Raw genomic sequence first — 13903 nt, forward strand, 5'->3', positions numbered from 1 at the left:
TTTTTATTTTCAGTTTTGAAGGGTGTATGGAAAGATTGGATTTACATGGGGCTGTTGTTGTCCTATGAGAACCTGGAATATAGTCGTTTGACTTTTAACTTTGTTGTACCCCTTCTAATACAGAAGTTTAAAGTTTTGATGACGAATATATCAACTTTTTCTTTTATGGCTTTTGTGCCTTATTTAAAATAGCATTTTCAATCTTCATGTCTTGTGAGATTATCCTATATTGTCTTTTGAAAGTTTTAGTTTCGATTTTTTCAGGTGTTGGTAAAACATAATACCTAGAAAGTTTGATCTACACTGGGATGTTGTAGAGATATATTTTTACCTTACTTTTTTTAGTGGATGTTTAATTGTCCCTGAATCATTCATTTAAATAGTCCTTTTTCTCACTTCTTGTAATACTACCTTTGTCATGTATGAAATTTCTGTGTACACACAGATTTGAATTTGGACTCTGTGTTCTTGTTCATTGGCCTCTTCGACCCAATACCGCAGATCTCACCGTTATGAATGTATAGTAAATCTTCGTTTCTGGTTGATAAGCCTCCTTTCTTTTTACCCTAAAATTTTTGTCTAATCTTGGTCCCATATTAACTTTGAGAAAATTATTTGGCTTTGTTTTTAGGTATGAACTAAACTAATAGCAACAATTATTTGTTTTTTTTTTTTTTTCAACGTTTATTTATTTTTGGGACAGAGAGAGACAGAGCATGAACGGGGAAGGGGCAGAGAGAGAGGGAGACACAGAATCGGAAACAGGCTCCAGGCTCTGAGCCATCAGCCCAGAGCCTGACGCGGGGCTCGAACTCCCGGACCGCGAGATCGTGACCTGGCCGAAGTCGGACACTTAACCGACTGCGCCACACAGGCGCCCCAACAATTATTTGTTTTTACTGAAACAAGGGATCAACTTGACATTTTAGCACCTTCTCTGTGTATATATTATCTTATTTAATTTTTAAGCACCTTCTGTGTGTATGTATTATTTACACATATATGCTTATTTAATTGTAAGCAATTGTAACATGTAGGTATTGCTATGCTTGTTTTACTTTGAAGAAACCAAAACTTACAAAAGTTAAATAATTTTATTCAGTAAATATTGAGTGACTGCTATATGTACTACCATGCCGTAGAGCTGGAGTAATAAATAAAACTGGTGCTAATATAAAGATTTTTAAAAAGACATGTAATGATCCTTAATAGTTATAAAATGTAGAATTGCTTGATTATTTTGTTTGTTACACATATTGAAAAAAATTTTTTTAATGTTTATTTTCAGAGAGTGTGAGAGAGAGAGAGAGAGAGAGAGCACCAGAGCAGGAGAGGGGCAGAGAGAAAGGGAGACGCAGAATCTGAAGCAGGCTCCAGGTTCTGAACTGTCAGCACAGAGCCCGACATGAGACTCGAACCCATGAAACATGAGATCATGACCTGAGCTGAAGTTGGATGCTTAACTGACTGAGCCACCCAGGTGGCCCATGTTACATACATTTTAAATGGTAAAGAACCACATTAACGAGAATTTGCAAAATAGACAAAAGGATAGAAGTCACCAGAATAATTGAAAATATTTAAATTCATATCTACTTTCTTCATAGTTTTTTGGCATATAATTTTTATTACAAGTTTATTTAATATTTCAATCAGATGTATAAGTGACACATGATAGTTCCTTTTTATATACATAACAAAATCATATGTAGTTGAGTGTGCCATATTGTAAAGTGGATCTTTCTAAGATATCACATGACTATCACATGACTTAGTAAATAGTTTATTAAAAGTGAACCTATTTGGATGGGTCTTAGTGATACTGCCTTATGGAAGGCATCTATATTAAGATAACATTTATTTATGTAGCCGTGTTTATTAGAAAAATGATCTTCATTCTAACTTTGCTCAGAAATCATATGTCATGGACTACTGTGGGTCTATGGAGTTTCCACTGAGAACATAATATGTCTTAGTCTAGATCTCATCTACCTTAAGGAAAAGACCTAAAGGAAGAGGTGATAAGTTTCGAGTGCCTATACAAATTTCTCTTTTGTAAATAATTTGTTTATACTTGGAAGTTTGATTACATAATTTGGGTTATTTGCTGTGATACATGCTTATATGCAGTGCCTTTTAAAAAGAGGTAGGCAAGACATGAATGTTAATTGAATATTTTCCACCTGGAAGTAATTGAAGATAGAAGGTGTAGGAGTGGAGACTCAGAACTCTTTCAGTATAGGAATGTCCAGCCAAGTTTTGTTTTTTCTGGCCATATTTTCAAGTATTTACATTTAGAAAACTTTCCAGTCACGTAATAGGGTTATTCAATTGGAAAGTTTGGAATATGCTATAAATTTTCTTAAAAACATACGTTTATGCCAAGGTTATGTATATTAGTATATGTTATTTCTTTTCTTAGTGCTAGATAGTTTGTTAGAATCAGGTTTGGCACCAGAGAAAATGTATGTTTCTAGATTTTACTCATTTGTAAAAATTATTCTTAAAGACAAAATAGAAGACAGGGGTCTTGACCTTCAAAACTCTTGTAAAATGGCCATTAAAGATGAATTATTTTTTTTTAATGTTTATTTATTTTTGAGAGAGAGATTGTGAACAGGGGAGGGGCAGAGAGAGAGGGAGACAGTCCAGTTCGGAGGCTTCAGGCTCCAAACTGTCAGCACAGAGCCTGATGTGGGCTCGAACTCAGAAACTGTGAGATCATGACCCGAGTTGGTTGCTTTAACCGACTGAGCCACACAGGTGCCCCAAAGATGAATTAAATGATAAGTTTAAAAGATCTTTGTTACAATCCTTTCAATTATGAATACAACTATGTAATTGTTTACTACTTATCAAAAATATCCATTGTGGTCATATTTAATATTTATATTTAAAGGAAGGCCAAACATTACTTTTAGTTAGTTCCTAGTTTAAAAGGTATTATTTTGACAAATTTTGTTAAAAGTATTAGAAATACATATATACACAACACATCTATATATGTTTGTATATATTTCAGTCGTTATGAACTTACATTTTCTGTCATTGTGAACTTGACATTAAAGAAAATATATACTTATGACCTAGTATCATTTGATTTTTCTCACCTTTACTGTTAATAGTTTCTTCAATTTTAAAAGAAATTTGTGTGGTCTTTTATACCCGATTTAAATAGGAAATTTAGATACTTGACTGTTCAACCAAAGTATTTGTCCATCAGGGTATATATTACAGTCTATTTTGTTTGTATTGCCCTGTTCTTGATTTTGTAAGGTCTTGTTTTTTATGTAAACTTCTCTGGTGTTTGGTGGTATGGTTTAGTAGGGTCTGGCCTGTGTGTAGGGAGAGTCAAGCACCCGTAGGATAAAGATAAACACTATTTGTCCGAGCATCAATTTTACTTAAAGAGTTAGAGAGTAGAAACGTTAAGCTAACTACGTTTATTGTGATAAGCACTACATAATGTATAGAATTGTTGGATCGCTATGTTGTACAATTGAAGCTAATATGACATTGTATTTTAGCTATACTTAAATGATAAAAATTTTTAAAAAATGGCTATTCTGAATCCTGAAAAAGAAAAAGAACGTTAAGCAATTTAACTGTTAGGTAATTAGAAGATTATATAAGATGACTTCACAAATAATATAGGATTGAATGCAAAATGCGTGTTGTTTTTCAAAAGTTTTTATTTATTTATTTTGAGAGGGAGAGAGAGAGAGAGGGAGGGGCAAAGAAAGAGAGAGAGAGAGAGAGAGAGAGAGAGAGAAAAGAAGAGACAGAATTCCAAGCAGGCTCTGCACTGTCAGCACAGAGCCTGACATGGGATTTGAACTCATAAACTGTGAGATCATGACCTCAGCTGAAACCAAGAGCTAGACGCTCAACTGGCTGAGCCACCCAAGTACTCCAAATGTGTGTTAATTTTTAACATAAGTAAGACAAGCATTTTGTCTTTCATGTAGGCTCTTTAAAAGTTTGTACTCTGCATTGTCACATGTTAGGTGGAACTGAGGATAGGGTGGGTGGGATGAGAGAGTTATATGTTTATTACTTTTACCTGTGGTGGCATTTTGCTAGGGGCACTAAACTGGAATGTTGTGACAAGTATTGTTTTAAGGTATTTTACCCTTGACTTTCTTGGTGTCTAGGATACCTTCCTAGGAAATTAATTTGACAGAATCTGCTTATCAGGTACAAGGCCTATTTATGGGTTAGGAGTTTTTTATGTTTTTAAAGTTTATTCATTCATTATTTCTGAGAGAGTTGGAGAGGGTGAGTGAGTGTACACAACTGGGGGAGAAGCAGAGAGAGAGAAGGAGACACAGAATCCAAAGCAGGCTCCAGGCTCTGAGCTGTCAGCACAGAGCCTTCCCTGCACAGGGCTCAACACAGAGCTCTAATGTGGAACCTTTGAGTTCACAACCATGTCTGAAGCTCAACTGGTTGAGCCACTCAGCCGCCCCCTGTGGGTTTGTAGTTTAAAACTTAAAGCCTTCCTAGTCCTGAGGTATATCATCAGGACAACTTTGTCTTCTTTTCTCCACATCTTTAGAATTTTGATCTTAGGTCTTGGTTTCAGTCTTTTTGGTATTTTTGTTGTCATTATTGTTTAATTTTGTAAACTGTGTTTACGTTTTCTTTCTGTCCATTTAATTGGGCTTTGTATTTTTCTTTGTATGAATCTTGTGTCCCGAGGAACTTTGCATCTGAGCATTTAATAATTGAATTAGCTGTTGTGAGTGGATTCATTAAAAAATTTTTTTTTTAATGTTTTTATTTATTTTTGAGAGACAGAAAGAGACAGAGTACGAGCAGGGTAGGGGCAGAGAGAGAGGGAGACTTAGAATCCAAAACAGACTCCAGGCTCCAAGCTGTCAGCACAGAGCCCAATGTGGGACTCAAACTCATGAACCATGAGATCATGACCAGAGCCGAAGTTGGATGCTTAATTGACTGTTCCTGAGTGGATTTATTTTAAATGAACAACGTGCCATGAGTAATATTGTATTGCAGCTGACTTCCTTTTCTGTGTGTGCAGTGTTATAAGACTTTTTCAAAATTTTATCCATAAAACTAATGCAATTCCAATCAAAACAGCAATTTATTTTTTCCGTTTGAAAAATGGGGGAAACTTGACAACTTGATTCTCAAATATATGAAGTATATGAATCAGAGTATCCAGTAGAAGTTTTAAAAATAAAAACCTGACAAGTGTTTTATGGTATTGCTTGCTATACTGTAAAGCTGTAGTAATTAAGGGGTGTCTGGGTGGTTCAGTTGGTTAAGTGTCTGACTTCGGCTCAGGTCATGATCTCGTGGTTCATGAGTTCTAGCCCCGCGTCGGGCTCTGTGCTGACAGCTCAGAGCCTGGAGCCTGCTAAGGATTCTGTGTCTCCCTCCCTCTCTGCCCCTCCCCTGCTTGCACTCTGTCTCTCTCTCAGAAATAAATAAACATTAAAAAAAAAAAAAAAGCTGTAGTAATTAAAAACATTGATAGTGATGATGCAGGAAGAGTCCGAATAAATGAAAAATGAGGAGAGTGTATAGACACACAAAGCACAATGTTATTTTTTTAACATATCAAAATGTAAAGAACCATATATTTGAAAAGGAAAACAGATTTGCCTCCCTTAAAATGGAATAGACTTCTCTAAGAAAAAATATAAGAGGGCCAGATTAGTAGAAAATATTTGCAATTTGTAGCAAAGTTTTAACAAACATAACGTAGCTTCTAAAATTAACAAAATTTATTCTCAGTTTTTAAGAGTCTCTTATGGTTTGGTTCTTTCCCTCTCTAACTCCCCCCCCCCCCCCCCACCATGGTCTTCTGTTAAGTTTCTCAGGGAGGGAGGGGAAAGTGGGTGATGGGCATTGAGGAGGGTAACTGTTGGGATGAGCACTGGGTGTTGTATGGAAACCAATTATTTGACAATAAATTTCATATTAAAAAAGTAAAATTAACAAAGCTTAGAAAAATGAATTGTGAATAAGGAATAATAATTCTAAGAATATGCATGATTTTATAAAAGTATGCATAAAGATATATATATATCTTTACATATATATCTATATATGCTTATATATCTTTACATATATATATATGTAAGTATTAATTATAGCATCATTTGTAGTAGCAAAATGTTGGAAGCAATCTGAATGCCCACTAGTAGAGAAATGGCTACATAAATTGTAGTACATCATCCATATTTTGAATATTAATAGATTGACCAAAAAAGATTAAAATCTAAATGTCATGAAATAGCAAAATGTCCAAGACATATTATTAATATATAAAAAGAATCCTATAGTCTGATCTCATTTACTTAGTAGAACTATATTATTTATGGTAATCTTGAAACCATTCCAAAATACAGACAAGACATTTAAATTAACCTATTAATATTATTAGGAACCATAAATTTAACATTAAGAGAATATAGACAAATACAGCCACTAAGGCAAACCATAAGAGACTCTTAAATACAGAGAACAAACTGAGGGTTGCTGAAGGGGAGGTGGATGGGGGGATGGGTTAAATGGGTAATGGGAATTAAGGAGGGCACTTTTTCGGATTAGCCCTGGGTGTTATATGTAAGAGATGAATCACTTGGTTCTACTCCTGAAGCCACCGCTACACTGTATGTTAACTAAATTGAATTTAAATAAATCAAAATATATATATAAAAAAATAAAAAAGTCTTTTACTATCAATTGAATGGAAATATCAATATGAATCTATGATTATACACATATATAGTCCCCTCTTCCTTCTAGTAGAAGGGCTTATAAGCATCAGCAATTGCAGTAGCAATAACTACACTGAGCACTGATAAGATCGTCTCTAAATATTGTTCCTACTGAAAGGATCCAAGGCTTCTGTGAAAAATTGCAGATCCTAGTTCTTGGGCAGAGAAAGCAGCCAGAAAATAAGAAAGTGCTCAAAAGCTATTGTATCACATCAGCAGAACCCCCAAACCCCAGCTCCAAAGGAGTTCCTACTGGCCATATCTGGAACTATCTAAGCCTTAGTGAGAGAATTATTGTAATTAATTATAAAACCTTAATTTGAAAAAATGATTTAGAAGTCCAGAGTGATAAGAGGGATAAAGGAAAAGGGAAGCCTTATTTAGAGAAGAGAGAAGTTGATACATTTTGAAGCGATGTTAGAACTAGAATATTATCATAGTGAAAACTCCAGTGAAATACTTTAGACCAGAACCATCAGTGAATGCCAAAACCTTGGAGGAAAGACTGCTGGAAACAGGGTATACACATAATACCAAATTATTATCCCACACATCACTTACTATTACAAAGGAGAAAATGTGCCTTTGCAAATAGAAAGATCTGTAAGTTGCCACTTGAACCAAGTGGTTCAAACAACATTGGTATGTTTCTTGTTGTGATGTACCATGGAATACTTACCACCTTTGGAGTCTTCTCACCTAATATGTTTATTCTGTATCCGGTCAGGTCCCCATATTCCAGGAATTAAAATCTTTTATTAGTTCTAGGAGCTTTTTTGTAACCTTTGTCTACATTTTCTATGTAGATTGTCATGCATGCAAATAAAGACCATTTTTTAAAAATGAAAATTTTTTTATTTTTTTATTTATTTTTCATTTTTTTAAAATGAATTTTTGAAAGGGGGGGAGAGAAACAGGTGGGGAAGGGACACAGAGAAAGGGAGACACAGAATCTGACGCAGGCTCCAGGCTCTGAGCTGTCAGCACAGAGCCCGATGCTGTGCTCGAACCTACGAATTGTGAGATGATGACCTGAGCTGAAGTTGGATGGTTAACCGACTGAGCCACCCAGGCACTCCAATACCATTTTTCATTTATTCATTTCCAATTTTTGTGCCTTTTTTCTTATTTTTTCCTAACTGTTCTTGCCAGGGCTTCCAGTAATGATGCTGAATCGAATAAATGTCTTTGCCTTGTTCCTGGTCTTTTATTAGTTGTTTATTGTTAAATATAGAATTAGCTGTAAGTTTATTTAGACAGCCTTTAGTAGTTTAAGAAAATTCCTGCTTTGCTTTATTTTTTTTTCTTTCTTTATTGGTGAGAAATGGATGCTGGATTTTGTCTAGTGCTTCATCATTAGCTGTGTGGTTTTTCTTGCTTCATTAACACGATCTCTTTCCTTGTTTGATTTTCAAATATTGGACCAGCTTTGTATTCTTGCTGTATACTCTACTTGCTTATGAGCTGTTACTCATTTTTATATTGCTGGGTTGAGTTTGCTTATTTATGTTTTTTTGAAAGAGAACTGTTCATTACTTTTATATACAGAAAATTCAATAGCGTCTACTAGCCCAGTTTGGTGGCTAATTCTTTAGCCTTTGCCTTTTCCAACTTGGGAATGCAAGCCACTAACTTTGGACCCAGGATGTTGCCTTCCCAGTGATGGCACATCTCATCATGTCTGTCATTGTAATTGGTCCTGATAGTTTCTACCAGCTTGGCCAGAGGTCCTTTGTTTTCTGAGTTAACCTGTGTGAGAGTGACAGTGGTGCAGATCTTCCTGTGGACCAACCTGGCCTCCCCCTTGATGATGCAGTAGGGAACCCCCAGCTTATGTCACATGGCAGGCAGGAATACAACCAGCCAATGAGATCCACATCATGTGCAATTACTACCAGCTGAGCCTTCTTGTTTTCTACCAGGATGGTGACAGTATTAACTCCAGTTTGAATAACAGGCAGCCTTTTAGTGGGGACATCCCCTTTGCTGGTAGCTTTTTTCAAGGTTTGGGCCAATAATCTCTGCTGCTTCTCTCACTTTGTCTCTGGTCTGTGTTTGTGGGCCAGCTTAAGCATTTGAGTAGCTGTTTGGCAGTCCAAGACCTGGGTGAGCTGGTTAATTGCAGGAGGCACTTTTAGACGTTTATAGAAAATAGCCATTTGCTGCTGCAGCTGGATGTAGCGGGGCCATTTGATAAAGTGGTTGAGGTTCCTTTTGGGCTGGATGTCCTGTCCAGTGCCAGAGTTCTTGGGTATTTTCTCAAACAGGGGATTGACTACCTTCTTGGCCTCTTGCTTCTTTATAACAGCAGGGACTGGGACCACCTTCTTCCCCTTAGTCTTCTTTCCTTTCAGCATCTTGGATGGCTGGAGGAGAGAGATGAGTTTGCTTATTTTGTTGAAGAATTTTGTATATGTTCATGAAGGATGTTGTTTCTGCTGTTTTCTTACAGTATCTTTGTCTTGCTTTGGTACTTTGAGTTGGGAGTAAATTCTAGTTCTTTTGGAGTAAATTGTATTTAATTGACATTACTTCTCCTACATATTTTGTAGCATTTGTTATGAAACTTCAAAGCATGTATTTTAGTTTTTGGAAAAATTTTAACTACAAATTTGTTTTCTTTAATATATACCAGAAAATTCAGGTTATCTGCTTTTTCTTGAATGAGTTTTGGCAGTTTTTCTCTTTGGGGATGAAATGATACATTTCATTTTAGTTCCTGAATTTGTAGACATTAATTTGTATTACCTAATTATTGTAAGTATTCTGTAATTATTTTAATGTCTAAAGTCTATAGTGAAGATCCCTGCTTTCAGTCCTCTTGGTGATTTGTATTATCTTTCTCTTTTTTTTCCCCTTGGTTAGTCTAGGTAGAGGTTTATTAATTTTATTGAGCTTTTTAAAGAACTAGCTTTTGTATCCATTTATTTTTCTCTATTTTACTGTTTTCAATTCCATTGAAATCCATTGATTTCTGCACTTTATTATCTTCGTGCTGTTTGCTTTGAGTTTATCTTACTCTTCTTCTTTGCCCAGTTTCTTAAGGTGGAATCTTTTCAATTTAAAACTTTTCTTCTTCTTCTTCTTCTTCTTCTTCTTCTTCTTCTTCTTCTTCTTCTTCTTCTTCAGTTTATTTTTGAGAGAGAGGGAGTGAGCATGCAAGTGGGGGAGGGGCAGAGAGCGAGGAAGAGAGAGGATCTCAAGCAGGTGCTGCACTGTCATCACAGAACCCTATGTTAGGCTCAAACTCACAAACCATGAGTTCCATCACCTGAGCTGAAATCAGGAGTTGGGTGCTCAACCAACTGAGCCACCCTGGTGCCCCTCTTTTTCATTTCTCATATAGGCATTTAATGCCATTAATTTCCATCTAAACACTATGTTGATTGCATCATACTAATTTTGATATGTTGTATTTATTTTCATTTTCTAATTTCCTTTGAGCCTTCTTTGATCCATTGGTTATTTAGATATGTAGTTGAATTCTTATTTTAGGGATTTTTTGGGAGGGATTTTTCTTTTACTTATTAATAGCTTAGTTCCATTAGATAACCTATTTTGTATTTTTTTAGTTCTTTTAATTCTTTAAATTTTGTTAAGGCTTGTTTTATTTTGGTGAATGTTTCATTGTACACTTGGAAGGAATGTGTATGCCTCTGTGGGTCGTTGGAATAATTTGTTTTGAATGGAAAGGGAAAATGTTTTAACTTTTTAATAAGATTAGACCTTAAATCCTAATTCCTTGAAGCCAGTAGGGTAATAGAAAAGGATATTGGTGGGGGGCACGTGGGTGGCTCAGTTGGCTAAGCGATAGACTTTTGATTTCGGCTCAGGTCATGATCTCACCGTTCGTGGGATGGAGCCCCACGTTAGGATCTGCCCTGGCAGTTCAGAGCCTGTTTGAGATTCCCTCTTTCCCTCTCTTTCTGTCTCCCCACCCCCACTCATGCTGGCTTGTGCACACTCGCTCGCTCTCAAAATAAATAAATTAGAAACTTAAAAAAAAAAAGAAAGAAAAGGATCTTGGGGATCTTGGGATTCACAATACTTGGTTTTAGATAGGCTGCCTTTTGCTATTTATATTGTTTCAGATAAATTCTTTTGGGCTTGTGTTTTCTCTAGTTGTTAAATAGTATTGATACATTTGATTTTGTGAAATTCTTCTTTTCTTTAAAATTGTACGCATCAAGTTTTATAGTACCAGGTTTAAGGTTAATAGGTTTATTCTTTACTCTTTTTTTCAGTTATTGTATCATTCTTTTCCTCATTTTTAAAAACTTAGTCTGAATAGTGTAGTTTTAGGGATTATATGAGATGTTAGGCCCAGTAAAGTTTCAATCTATTGTAGAATCTGCCAGTTGCAGATATCAAGGTAGCAGTTTATGTTTCTAGATAAAGGCCATGTTTCTAGAATTCTCACAGTGGTTGTATATGTCACTGCAATAAAATGATCAGTTGGGGCTTGTGTTGACTAAAGGAGCGTGAAAATGGTGGTGAAAGATATATAAGGCACAAGCTTCGAAAGAAGTATTTTGTAAAAATTGGCAATTTACAAGAACTTATGAGGAGTTTAGAAATACTTGTAAGGTTTGTGGGAATGTTGAAGAATATGGTGGGGGCTTAACTTTATAAAAGAGTATTTGTGTAGCGAAAAGGATTATATATAAAATGTAGATGATTTACAACAAAACTTGTATTTTGTAGTGTTGTAGCAGCTGGGACAAGTTAGATATTTTAAAGATACCATGAATTTACTTTTTAAATTTGTAAATAGTGTCTATGGTAATCAGAATGTTGAGGGATTCTGGGGCGCTTGGGTGGCTCAGTCGGTTGAGTGTCCAACTTCGGCTCAGGTCATGATCTTGCAGTCCGTGAGTTTGAGCCCCATGTCAGGTTCTGTGCTGATAGCTTGGAGCCTGGAGCCTGCTTCCGATTATGTGTCTCCCTCTCTCTCTGCACCTCCCCTGCTCATACTCTGTCTCTGTCTCTCTCAAAAATAAAATAAACATTAAAAAAAAAGATTGAGGGATTCCTTTCAAACTCTTTGAAGTATTGTTTAAGCATTTCTTTGCAGTTTTGAAGCAATCAGGCAAGATGCTTCAGAGGATAAATACTGAGTGCTGTGTCTTCTTTGTTCAGGAAATAGAAATGCAGCATGAGATTTTTAAAGTGCAAATTTACATCTTTTGCAGAAAATGTGATGGGGTGAAGGTTTTTGAAAACATTTGAAGGTTGTACTGGGATTCATTTCTGTATAAGGTGGAGATACACTGTTGATTTGTACTGGGTTGATTTGTGAAATCTTGTAATTAGGCTAAATTGAATGGGTGATGGGTAATTTGAGAAATGATTTCTAATGTTTGTTCCAGGTTATTCAAGATCTGATCTTTCTAACTACTTACAACTTTTGACTAGCTGAGATCCTGCTTTTTTTATATTCATCACCAGTCTACCTCTTGCTTTTCCACCTACAAAATTAAAATAGAAAACAACAAAAAATAACAGTATATAGGGAATAATAAATAATATAGGGAAATATATCATTAGCATAACATTATATATAAATAAGTATATTTAAAGATGCAAGATTGTCAAATACAAATGTTTGCATGGTTATAGTTCATGAGCAATCTTTATTAAATTTATTGCTAGGTGAACGGTATGTAGTCACTGAATTCATTCATTCTGCGTCTCTTTTGTTTTAGGGGAAGACTGTTCTACTTACATCCTTATTGTCCTCTTTGGGATCTTTAGTATTACTGGAAATTATAGTTAGGTAATTTTTTTTAATAAACCCATGTCTAGTTCTGCAGGCTCTTTAGATGTTGGATGGGATCTGTTGGTTCTCAACCTCAGAATTAATAACTCTGTGATCCTGATCCTTTTCCTAGTATATGTCTTGTTTGCTGAGATGTGTGACCTCTGGAGAGGTCTTCCTTATATTCAGGAAGTTGATCTTTCTCTTTTAGGAAGATAAGGCAAACTTCTCTTAAGGGAGGTTTCTCCCCCTTTTAGTTCTAAGATGTCTCTCAAATTAACAGATTTGTTCATATCAAAATTTCCCAAAGTGGGAATGGTAAGTCTTACTCTTGATGAGTAACCTGGTGAATACCATTTAGAAATAGAAGTACCCCGGATGCCTGGGCTCAATCGATTAAGTGTCTGACTTGTCTTCGGCTCATGTCACCATCTCACGGTTCATGAGTTTGAGCCCTGTATCAGGCTCTGCATGACATTGTGGAGACTGCTTGGGATTCTCTCTCTCTGCACTGCCCCGCTTCTCTCAAAATAAATTTTTTCAGTTTAATAAACTGAAAAAAAATTACAAAAAATAAAAAAAGAAAGATGAGTACCTGAATTAGAAGAAGCAGGTATCTGGCTTGGGGGTGGAACAAATGGTTAAACTGATTAAAAAATCAGTTTTGTGAAAGGGTTACTTGTGCATCTTATGTCTGAGAACTGTACCTGAGTGGTCAGCTACCTACTAGTAGAACGCTGATGACAATTTTTGGCTGATTGGAGTTTTGGAGGAGTCTACCAGGCCAGACAAAGTAGAAAAGTAGATTAATACTTCTATATTGATAAACTTTTGCAAAGTGAACACATCTTTGTAATTGTAACCTAGATCAAGATAGTTACTTCTCTAAAGCTTCCCTGTGTTCTGTCCCAATCAAATAACCTCTTTATCCCAAAGTTAACTCTATTCTGACTTTGTGGTCAGAGATTAGTTTGGCTTGTTTTTTGAATTTAATAAATTAACACACACACACACACACACACACACACACAGTCACACACTCCCACCTGACATTATGTTTGTGATATGCATCCTGTTTTGTTTTTAGTTTCCTTTTTTTCCACTGAGGTTTAGGATTACACGAATATGTAATGCTATAGTTTATTTCACCCCTTTCCTAGTGGACGTTTCTTTTATATGGAGTTTTGGGCTCTTTAGATAATGCTGCTGTGATAAACTTTGTATATAGCTCCTTGTGCACATATGTACACATTTCTGTTGAGTGCATACTTAAGAATGGTATTACTTAGTCATTGGGTATGGATATGTTCACCTTTGGTAGGTACTTCCAAATAGTTTTCCATACCGGTTATACTAATTTACATTCCTACATGCAGTGTATGAGAATGCCAGT

The 13903-nt window shown here is 35.7% G+C and overlaps 1 protein-coding gene and 1 pseudogene across 3 annotated transcripts in view; one reads left to right on the forward strand and one right to left on the reverse strand.

The window, feature by feature from the left end:
• Window positions 1–13903, forward strand: part of FBXW7 (F-box and WD repeat domain containing 7) — a 225613-nt gene that overhangs the window by 54542 nt on the left and 157168 nt on the right. The window lies entirely within an intron of this gene.
• LOC128314437 (60S ribosomal protein L7a-like) lies at window positions 7679–12747 on the reverse strand (annotated as a pseudogene).

The sequence above is a fragment of the Acinonyx jubatus genome, chromosome B1 (genome assembly GCF_027475565.1).
Source record: "Acinonyx jubatus isolate Ajub_Pintada_27869175 chromosome B1, VMU_Ajub_asm_v1.0, whole genome shotgun sequence".
Classification (NCBI taxonomy): Eukaryota; Metazoa; Chordata; class Mammalia; order Carnivora; family Felidae; genus Acinonyx; species Acinonyx jubatus.